This window comes from Arachis hypogaea, chromosome 11 (assembly GCF_003086295.3).
Source record: "Arachis hypogaea cultivar Tifrunner chromosome 11, arahy.Tifrunner.gnm2.J5K5, whole genome shotgun sequence".
Taxonomy (NCBI): Eukaryota; Viridiplantae; Streptophyta; class Magnoliopsida; order Fabales; family Fabaceae; genus Arachis; species Arachis hypogaea.
Window position 1 is genome coordinate 17,190,804 of NC_092046.1, and position 10,574 is coordinate 17,201,377.

The window sequence follows — 10,574 nt, forward strand, 5'->3', positions numbered from 1 at the left end:
GAAAAAGAAAAGAAAACTATCATCTTATCATTTCCACCCTACTATTTACAAAACCATATGCCATCAACCAAGAAAGTAATCTGTCAGAGCATTATCAGAATCCATGACCAGTAGGCAGCTTCCCTCAACTTCACGCTCGCTGTTTATAATAATCTAAACCCAGAACTACCATCATTATGATTATCAATATAATAACCCTATAATCAACCCGAAAATACATACTAACAATAACAAAAAAAAACATACTTAGAACGAAATATTCTTTGATCATCGGAAAAAAAAGGGAAGAAAAATCATATATATAGTTGCAAAAATGAGACAAGATCATCAAGAAGGGCCGACACTCTTACTGTCTTCACTCTCTGACAGTTGTTGTAGTTGCTGCTGCTCCTGTGGTTGTTGTTGTTGTAATACTTGCAGTTCTAGTTGTTGTTGTTGTAATAGTTGTAGTTCTAGTTGTTGTTATTGTTGCAATACTTGAAGTTGCTGTTGTTGTTGAAATACTTGTAGCTCTAGCTGTTTTTGTTGTTGTTGGGTCAACGGTAGTGCTTGCTGCTATGATGGGAGCAGCAACTGGCCCCAAGAGGGTAATATTTTGTGTTTGGTTGCTGTGTTTGATTTTTTTGTCAAAAATAATCACATTGAGTGAAGATCACCAATATGGGCACATGGGTATTCATAAAAAGATGAACTGTACGAATGATTGAAGCCAAAATTGGGATTTTTTACTATTTTATTAATAATTGTATAATTGGGATCAAACAGAATTAAATGGGTTATGCAAAAAATTGGTAACTAAAATTGAAATTGATTTTGAAATAAGAAGTAGTGATGAAAGGGAAACAGTAATATTTTTTTTTGGTGACTGAAATAAAGAAAAACAAAAAAACAAAACAAAGAACTGCTTAAATAGAGGGACAGTCCCGTTTAAGACTACTCTTAAACTCCTCCCAAGGTGAAAGAAGCTCCACATGCGAAAGTTGTAACTTCATCGCCATCTTTGCCATAATATCTACCACCGTGTTTGCATCTCTCATAATCAAACGAAAGTCAACACGCCAATTCCAATGCATGATATCTCTTATTTTGAGCACCAGTGGATCAATAAACCCAAAACCATCTTGAGTAATATAAAAAAATATAATTGCAGAGGTAAAATTGGAACGGAAAAGAAAATGAAGTAAAATTCAATTGAGAAAAGTAATACCAGAAAAACAATGTTACATAGCTAGAGTTCCTGTCCGAATTTAAAGTGCTAGAAAGATGCAACAAAAATTTAGGATTTTATATTTTTATAGACCACCTACTTAACGGGTTGATTTTGGGCAAATAAAAAAGGATGCATAGCATTTTTTCATAACAGTATATGTGGCATTAGCATTAGTAAATTCAAGTTGATACATTAGCATTTAGCAAAGCAAATATTCTAAAGAAGGAATAGGTAGTCTAATGTTACAATTCCTTCAACTGACGTTTCCATAGAAGATAAAATTCTTGCTTTATTACTGTCTTAAGCTTTAACAATAAAGTTCCAAGATCGATCCCTATTGCAGGACCCTTATGTTTTTTTTGCCATCCTTCAATTTTCTGTCAAAAGCAGTGTATAAATGAAGTATGAATATGAATAGCTTCTGAAATAGGTGCAGTAACAGATTGTTAAACTGATTTATTTTTTTTTTTACTTTCCAATTGTCATGACAGGTTTATTGTCTTAGTTGGCTAGGAATATTTCAATAACAGATTAAATATGCAAATATTTTCTTGTGTTTTACATCAGGCCTCATTAGTTTTGATAATAAAATTTGAATATTCTCAATCCAAATCCGTATCATGGCTTGTAATTAAAAGCCAGACGTAATGGATAATTCGATCTGGATATAGTGATTAGCACTTGCTGGATGAAACAGCATTATGTGGTTTATTTATATAGGTGGTGTACTCTATCAATGCTTATGCTAATTTGTTTAAGGCTATTTCTTCTTGTATTTTGTTTCTCATTTCTACATTTTATAAATTGGTGTCCTTTCTTGTCTGTGTATATTCTAGGCCAAAATTGTTTGTCTTTTGTCTAAAAAAGATTGGTTTTTGTTCCTTATATTCTTCCTCCTTGCTATGGAATGAGAAAACTTGGACACTATCAGTGTTGCCTTGCTCTTTATTTTGATATTCTATTCTATGAAGATTTATGTTCTGTTCTGTGAAAGAAAATGCATAGAAATTTAGTTGTTAACCCTTTTGAAAATTGAAACCTCTTGTATTCTCTGCTTTTTCTACTTAAGTTTAGTTTTCCAATGCATAGTTTATGGATTAAATTAATGTCAGGAGCCTCAGAGTTTGATGTTGTCAATGTGATTCTTGAGGAGGGACCAATCATCCTACATATTTTTAGTATATTCTATCACTTGGTTTCACATGTTAGTAAATTCCATGTGAAAAGAAGCTTTCATGAAGGCATATAAGGCCATGGACAAAGAGCTAGGTCTCATCCGAATCTGGATTGTTTCTGTAGTGGGAGAACGGCTGTAACCATAGTGAAGTAGGTAACAACTCAATGAGCAGTGCATTCAATTGCTGCATATACTTCATTGCTTCTTTTCACTGACATTTCTATGTTGTTCACTTTCCAGGGATCAATTCTGTTCATGAGCAACATAGGAGATTCCCGAGCAATCATGGGATCCAATGACAGCAATGACTCCATGGTGACAATTCAGTTGACAATTGATTTGAAACCTGATTTGCCAAGTTAGTTTTCTCATCATTGTTCATCCTTTCTCAGTTCAGTCTATGTTTTTGCTTTGAGATAGCTTATCTGAATTTTTTACAGGGGAAGCTGAAAGAATCAAAAGGTGCAAGGGCAGGGTATTTGCTTTGCAAGATGAACCAGAAGTTCCAAGGGTGTGGTTACCTTTTGATGATGCACCTAGATTAGCAATGGCTAGAGCATTTGGCGATTTTTGTTTGAAGGATTACGGTGTCATTTCTATACCAGAATTTTCTCACCGCTTCTTACAGACAAAGACGAGTTCATTGTTCTTGCCTCTGATGGAGTAATACTTTCGAAAATATATTTGCTTTTATTTGTTCTTGTGGTCTCAGTTGCCACAGTAATGTTACAATTATCGCTAAAGTCTCTCAGCATAGAGCATTTGCAGCATTTTCTGTTTCCTAGATGCATAATTTTTTCTTGTTTTGTTGTTTTGGTCCATGTGAAAGTCATCAAATCAAAGTAACTTAGTTTAAGCTATGTATAACTTGCTGTAGGAAAATTTTGCTATGCATAATAGTTCTACCCATGTAAGCAAGAAAAGCATGTCATTCTCATCTATGTGTATGTTTACTTTTGTAAGTGAATAGACATGTGATATGGTGAATTTGAATCCAACACTTGAAAAATTTTAACTAGTTCCTGTGTTTCTTTTTAGGCTACTTATGCTTAATATCCATCTTGGTATTTTGTGCAGGTCTGGGATGTGTTAAGCAATGAAGAGGTGGTTGAGACAGTATCCACGGCACCAACTCGAGCATCAGCAGCAAGGGTTCTGGTGGATTCTGCGGCCCGAGAGTGGAAACTCAAGTATCCCACGTTAAATATTTATTGGTTTGATGAGAACATTTCATTGTAATACCTTTGTCAAAACAGGGAATTCAAGGAGGAAAATCTTTCAGTGGTTTTGATGCTCTTTTATTTAGTTAAGTGTAAAAAACTAGGCTCAAGTTATGTCACTAAACGAATGAATTCACCAACAGCATAATGCTATTCTTGTGTTTTTTTTTTTTTTAAATGAAATGCTGCATGGCACTGTTTTACACAAAACTGAATATTAATATGAACTTAATATTGGATTAATCATCTAGGTACATTGAAAGCTTCACTAAATTTTAGATGTTCAAATAACAGTACTCTTCACTCGGTATTTTTATAAAAAGATTGTTTCTGCATATGTGCATGATTTACATAATTCCAGTTGTTGTTTGAACACTATTTTTTCACCATTTTTACAACTAGATTTGTACCTGGAGGTAAATCCAAGATTCAGAGTTTTCTTGATATTTTACAGCACACACCTCAGCCATGTGAATGTTACATTTAGTAGCCACTATGACATTGGTAAATATCTTCCAAAAATAGCAGGTAATACAAGTTAAGGCCATATAACACTAACCATTTTAACCAAATAACAACTACCAAAGACAGAGGCTCCATGCATCACACAGTCGTTGGCAACTGCCATTGCATTCCACGAGAAACATTTAACTCACCGCCATAGTTACACCAAAGTCTGAACTATAAAATGCAGCCACTCCTTTAGAGCTTCAACACGCAAAAAAAAAATCAAAATCAAAATCTTATTTCTAATGGCTTACAAAGCTTCTTCTTTACTTGTACTTGTTCTTTACTTCTTCTTCAGAGCTTCAACTACTTATAGAAGGCTGTAATGTTGCATTCTTGCTGTATTCAATCCTCGTCATTGGGAGACTCCTTGCTGCATTCTAATTGGTGCATTGTTGCTTTCATCAAAACTTTCTTTTTGCTGAAACACAATACACAGATAATACAGAATGATAATTTAGTTCAATCCAATGTTTGTCAATGATAATTAACTTCTAAATTCAACAGACATCTTAGAGTGAAAAAACAATGAAACTCAAAAGCTTGGAATTGGAAGCTCAAGACAGCCTGAAAAGCTGATACCGAAACAATTTGGAATATCTTCACTCAATTATCTTCACATAAGTATCCTACAGCACATATATAACTACTGTGGACTTTGAAGGACTTCAAAGCAGAGAATCAAGCTGCTTGCTTCCAATAGAGAATGAATAGCGATTATAAATTAAACAATTCTACATGAAATTTGTACCTATAAAATGTTCTGTATTTCCAAAATTATAACTGAAACAAATTAATAATGCAAGGAAAGAAATGTCTTGCAAACTTAGATAAAACATCCATCAAACAAGGCATTAACAGATTCTGGAGGCAAATCTACACTGAACGACTATTACGCGTAGGCCATGTTGTCTCCGTAATCTCAACGGCAGTAGCTGTAATTGTTGAGGTGAAAAGAAGGAACGAAGGGACGTGGGGAGGCATTGGGGATGCGAGACCTGGAGAAGAGAATAGAAGACTGTCGCGATGTGGGGAGGCAATGGGAATGCGAGACCGGAGAAGAGAAAACGGCAGTGGTGATGGTCAAGTAGAGTGGGGATTCAGAGATCTGAGAAGTGGATGGAAGGGGAAGGAAAAGAGGAAAATGTGGAAGCAAAAATGAAGAAATGAAAGAGCGTAGAAGAAAAACACAGAGCGTAGTAGGGTTTCATAATTTTCCGAATAACTAATACATTTTTTTTATTTATACATTTATTTTAAAATTAAATTAAGACAACTCTATTATAATTTAAAATTAAATGCTAATAAATAAATATAATAATAATAGAATGAAAATAGTAGAACATTTAAGATTTATATTTTTAAATAAATCAAATTATATAGTTAATATTAAATAAATTAAATTAAATATTTTTATCTTATTTATCAATTATACTACCAATTCATATATTAATATTAAATAATTAATATTATATTAAATTATTTGATATTTGGATATCTAAACAAATTAATTATTGGATATGATATTTTTTATTTTCTTTCTAATTTTATAATTTTAATATGGTACAAGATAGATAAACCTTATATTATTCGGAGAAAGATAATATTTTAATTTATTACTAATTATACTAAATATAAATTATATTATAATTGTACAAATAATTTACTCTTCATTTATTAGGTGTGTGAATATGTGGACTTGTAGATCAGATCTGCATATACATACATATCTACGACTGATCGGTTTAGATAATCAAACATAGCAATTAATATTTTCTTAATTATAATTTAGAGTTAAATACTAATGAATAAATATAACAAATATATACTAATGAATAAAGTATTTTTTTATTCAAAATTTACATCTAAATTATATATTTTTAGTTATTATTTTTAGAAAATTATGAAAAGAACTCGATTCAATTATAACATACTAATTCTATCTCACATTGTAAAATCCTATAATCAAATCAACTTAAAAATATGTATAAATCCTTACAAAAAAATTGGCAACATTAATTTAAATAATAATAATAATAATAATAATAATAATAATAATAATAATAAGTAGACTATAATTTACATATACATTCAAAATTTTAAAAATTTAATTTTTATAAATATTATAAAAATTATTCTCACTTAATAATTTTTATATTAAAGGTCTTTTTTGATAATAAAATATCTCTAATAGTCTTTTATCGTATTTTTTTAAATTGAATCTTACATAATTTTTTAATCCAGTGATACAAATGGACAAAAACTCTAACTTCAGACATACAGTAGAGAAATAAAAATCTTGAATAGTTATACTTTGAACATGTATTGATGTCATTAAAGTATAATGTAGAGAATGCTAACAAGTAAAAATCATAATTATAGAAACCAACCCCAAACCTATTACATTTTTTTTAAAAGAATATAATATTATAACTATTAATAAAATCTCATATTTTTAATTATCATTTTTATTTTTTATTTTTTTATATATATTAATCTTTTTTGTAAAAAATTATATTTTTAGGTTATTTTTAATTTATTTCTTTCTTTTAAACCTATTTTTTTCTATTTTTCTATCATGCACATAATAATGTTAATATGATCATAGGTATAACACAATTTAATTAGACAAAATCACAGAGATACTCGCGAACATTGAACAAGGGGATATGACACCAAAAATGAAGAAATAAATAAGAAACTAGCTTTTGTTATCGTAATAATCTAGCTATTTGAAGACTTGTTTTTGCCAAAGGAATTTAGAGAAAGTTGCTTTGTAAGGGAGAATATGTTATCTTCTTTAGTACCACTTGATTGCATTCCTATTTTCTTCTCTCCTGCTTTGGCAGTATTCTGCTGAAAATTAACAGACAACTTATTACAAAAGCTCAAGTAAATTTACCCAAAAGAAGTTGCTATAGCATGCAAATCAGGAACTAATAACTAATGTAGCAAGTCTAGGGGTGGAAAAAGGCCAGGCGGCCTGCCAGGGGCCTGCAGCCTGGCCTGTGTTTGGCCTGACCTGACCTGGCCTATTATAAAATAGGTACAGGCCCAGGCTCTTTTAAAAGCCTTAATACATTAATAGGCCAGGCCCAGGCTCACTAATTAGCCTTATAGGCCTGTCAGGCCTGTCTGGGCCTGTTAAAATATAATTAAATATATAAATAATTATTTATTATTAATAAAATTATGAGATATTTTAAATTTATTATATTTTATTATAAATATTTTTGTATATTTTAAATATGTTAAAAGTTTAAAATTTTTTACAAATATTAAATATATGACATATTACATATAACTATTTTTATTAAAAAATAATTTTTTTAAATAATATTTTTATTTTTGTAAAAAAAAATTAGCAGGCCTTTTAACAGGCTTCAGGCCAGGCCAGACTGAATAACAGGCCAGGCCTAGTACTTTATAAAGAGCCTATAACAGACTGCAGGCCAGGCTCAGGCCAATCAACTGTATGACAGGCCAGGCCTGTTAAGAGCAAAGCCTGGCCTGGCCTGGCCTGTTTCCACCCCTAGTAGCAACATAGCATTACAAAATTACACCTGTCACCTCCCTCTTCTTCGAGATGCATGCATGTTGTATTCTAAACATGAGGTATTCTAGTCCAAATACTTATATCATAAATTTGCAAGAACTTTGAGATTTGGGCCTATTCATAAACATCAAAGATTCTAGTAGCTTCAAATTCTCATAGTCATATTCACATTACACGGGGTAAATTTACACAATGATTTATATTTCCACCCAGGGTATGTTAAATTTGATCACTCTTTAGCAAAAATGGAGGTGGTCGGGTAATTTAGCATCTTTAACTCTAATATCATTGTATTTTACTTGCATAATATGATTAAAACTTGGATAATAGAGATTTGTTATCAGTGATTTAGCATATTAAAATGAAGATTTAAACATTCTCAAAAAAAGTATGGAAAATCCATTGCAATAATCTAAATACAGCAAAGGAACCAAAATAGCACTCCACAACATGTTAAATTATGTGGAAAAGAAACTTTCTGTAGGACCTCTCATAAACCAACTAAAGTATTTAGCATATGGCAGGATGCATAAACATTTGCAAGACCAGTTATTATTTATTAACCACACACAAGCCCCATATTTAGCACACAATTAAAACAGTAAAAACAGAATACTAAATTGTATAAAAGAACAAAATTTCAATCACCAAAAGAGTATAAAGTCATACATAGGCAATAGATACATTCACAACTCACCACACATATCATTCTCTACCCCTCAACGTCCACTAAATTCCTCCCGAAAAAATACAAAACACCAATCCAAAACATATTAAGATGCATACATGTAAATCTAAATTATTATTAACATATAGTAATACTATTTCCACAAATTAATCAACAATGCATAACATCTTTAGTATGAACCCAAATTGAAAAAAGCTGATTCTACCCTAAATTGAAATAGGTAAAGACGGCAGCAACGAATAATATACACCTACCAGATAGGAAAGACCCAGAATGGAGGTGCGGCGCGTTGCGGCGACAACTCTTCACAGCGGTATCGGTGCGTCTTGCAGGCCTTTCCTTTGCTTCACCCCCTTTTGTCCTGTGTTCTTGGCAAGAACGAAAACAAACCCCCCAAAAATTGAAACCAAATCAAGAAGAAAAATCATGATGCGAACCAAATTAAAATCTGAAATGAAAAAAGAAATTTTCCCCAAATTGAAAAGGAGATTTTTAGACAAACCAAACACATTAACTAAAATCGAAACCGAACCAACAAGAAAAAGATTAGTGGGAACTAATTTCAATTCTGAAACCAAAAAGAAAACACAACAAAATTGAAGGAGGAATTTTTTACATACCAGTAATCTGAACCAAGAAGCTAAGCAGACCTAAGAATAGAACCAGAGGAAAGAGGGAGCAAATCGGCCATGGACCCACTGGCAAGGGAAGCACAATGCAGCCGGTACTGACGGGTAGAGGGGAACGTCAGCAACTATTCTAGCGCGGAGGTGTGTTTCTTGTTTCTGCTCCTTTTCTGTTTGTGCGAGGTAGAAAACAAATCCCAAATCTGATTCTTGACTATATATACCGAATCAAGAAGAAATACATCAATCTGAGCTAAATTGAAAAGTGAAACCAAGAAGAAAACTCAACCAAATTGAAAGAGGGATTAGCAAACCTAATGAAGTGGTGTGCGCAATCATGGAGGAAGGGCGGGGAAGTGGCTCAGTGATGGATACAACAATGGGGATGACGAGACTACTGGAATTGACGGAGGGGGAGCACCACGGCGGTGAGGATTCTAGAGAAGTGGTTTGCGCCCTTACACAATTGACTTCGCGAGAAAAAGGAAAAGAGAACGCGCTATATGAATGAAGCTCTTATGAAAGTGATTTCTAGTTTTCATTAGATTGCTACCAAGAGCGGAGAACGAGACTCAAGCTCTTACTAGGTGGGGTGGGTAGTGAAGGGGTAGGGTTTTTTTGGGGTTAGATTGAGAGATTGATGAGCCATTGAGATTGGGTTTGCCTTGACTTGGGCTTGGGTTAGCAAGAGTCTAGGGTTAGGTTTTTTCTTAAGGATTTAATTGTAATTTTATATTTTTATAAATTTAAATATCTGCTAAATAAAAGTTAAGGATATATTTGTCATTTTTATAAAAAATTTAAATATGATTTGATTCAGATTATGTAAACCGATCGAATTGAATCGGATCTCATATTTATAATAAACTGATTTTATTTTGGTTTATTCAAAATATTTTATTGACCGGTTTAATATTTCGTCCAATAATAATGTGACACGCGTACTGTCTTTAAAAAAAGACGTTTTTGATGTGTTTATCAGAGTGGCCTCCAATGAAAAATTCTCTTAAAAAATATTTGTTGAATTATTACACCTTATATACTATGTACTCTTTATGTACTCTTACTAAAATAAATTACAATGATAAGCCTGTTATTGATAAAGAAATAATCTAAGTAACAAACAAATTTTATCGAATCAAATCTTATAACTACACGAGTTAAAACTTGAAAAGGATAGTTTTTTACCATTAAAAGCTTAGCACCTCGAAGTCATCGGAGGAGGCCACGATGGCTAGGTGGAGGCGAGGCCGGGAAAGATTGGCGGTGCGGCAACGAATACGAAGACCCTGAAGGTGCATCCATGTGGCCAAACACTCCACTTCCACTGACGTCACGTCGTAGGGCGCCGCAGCCTCATCATAGCTTGCTGCTGTTCTCAGATTGACACAGCAGCAGCTGCACGTTCTTGGGCCTGCAACAACTCTTGCTCCCTGCTGCAAGTCAGCAGCACCACCACCCAATGACCCATTATGCTGCATAGCTGGCCTAAAACGACGCGTGGTGTAGGCGTTGATGACATTCTTCTTTTTTTTTTTTATTTTTTTCTGCGTACAATTCAATTCAATTCTGTTACTATTATTGTTTTTT

General features: G+C 32.7%; 1 long non-coding RNA gene and 1 pseudogene across 5 annotated transcripts; one reads left to right on the forward strand and one right to left on the reverse strand.

Moving 5' to 3' along the window:
- Window positions 1–313: 313 nt before the first annotated feature.
- LOC112721065 (probable protein phosphatase 2C 52) lies at window positions 314–3,675 on the forward strand (annotated as a pseudogene).
- Window positions 3,676–3,971: 296 nt separating this feature from the next.
- Window positions 3,972–9,527, reverse strand: LOC112720434 (uncharacterized). 5 transcript variants are annotated; one of them, XR_003162165.3, is made up of 5 exons: window positions 9,299–9,527; window positions 8,979–9,198; window positions 8,613–8,726; window positions 6,922–6,967; window positions 3,972–4,535 (listed from the first exon to the last, which is right to left on the reverse strand). It is a non-coding gene; the product is annotated as an uncharacterized lncRNA (long non-coding RNA). The 5 variants fall into 5 exon arrangements; XR_003162166.3 differs by having other exon boundaries at window positions 6,922–6,970; window positions 9,299–9,444; XR_003162163.3 differs by lacking the exon at window positions 3,972–4,535 and having other exon boundaries at window positions 6,703–6,967; window positions 8,613–8,719; window positions 9,299–9,444.
- Between the last annotated feature and the right edge of the window lie 1,047 nt (window positions 9,528–10,574).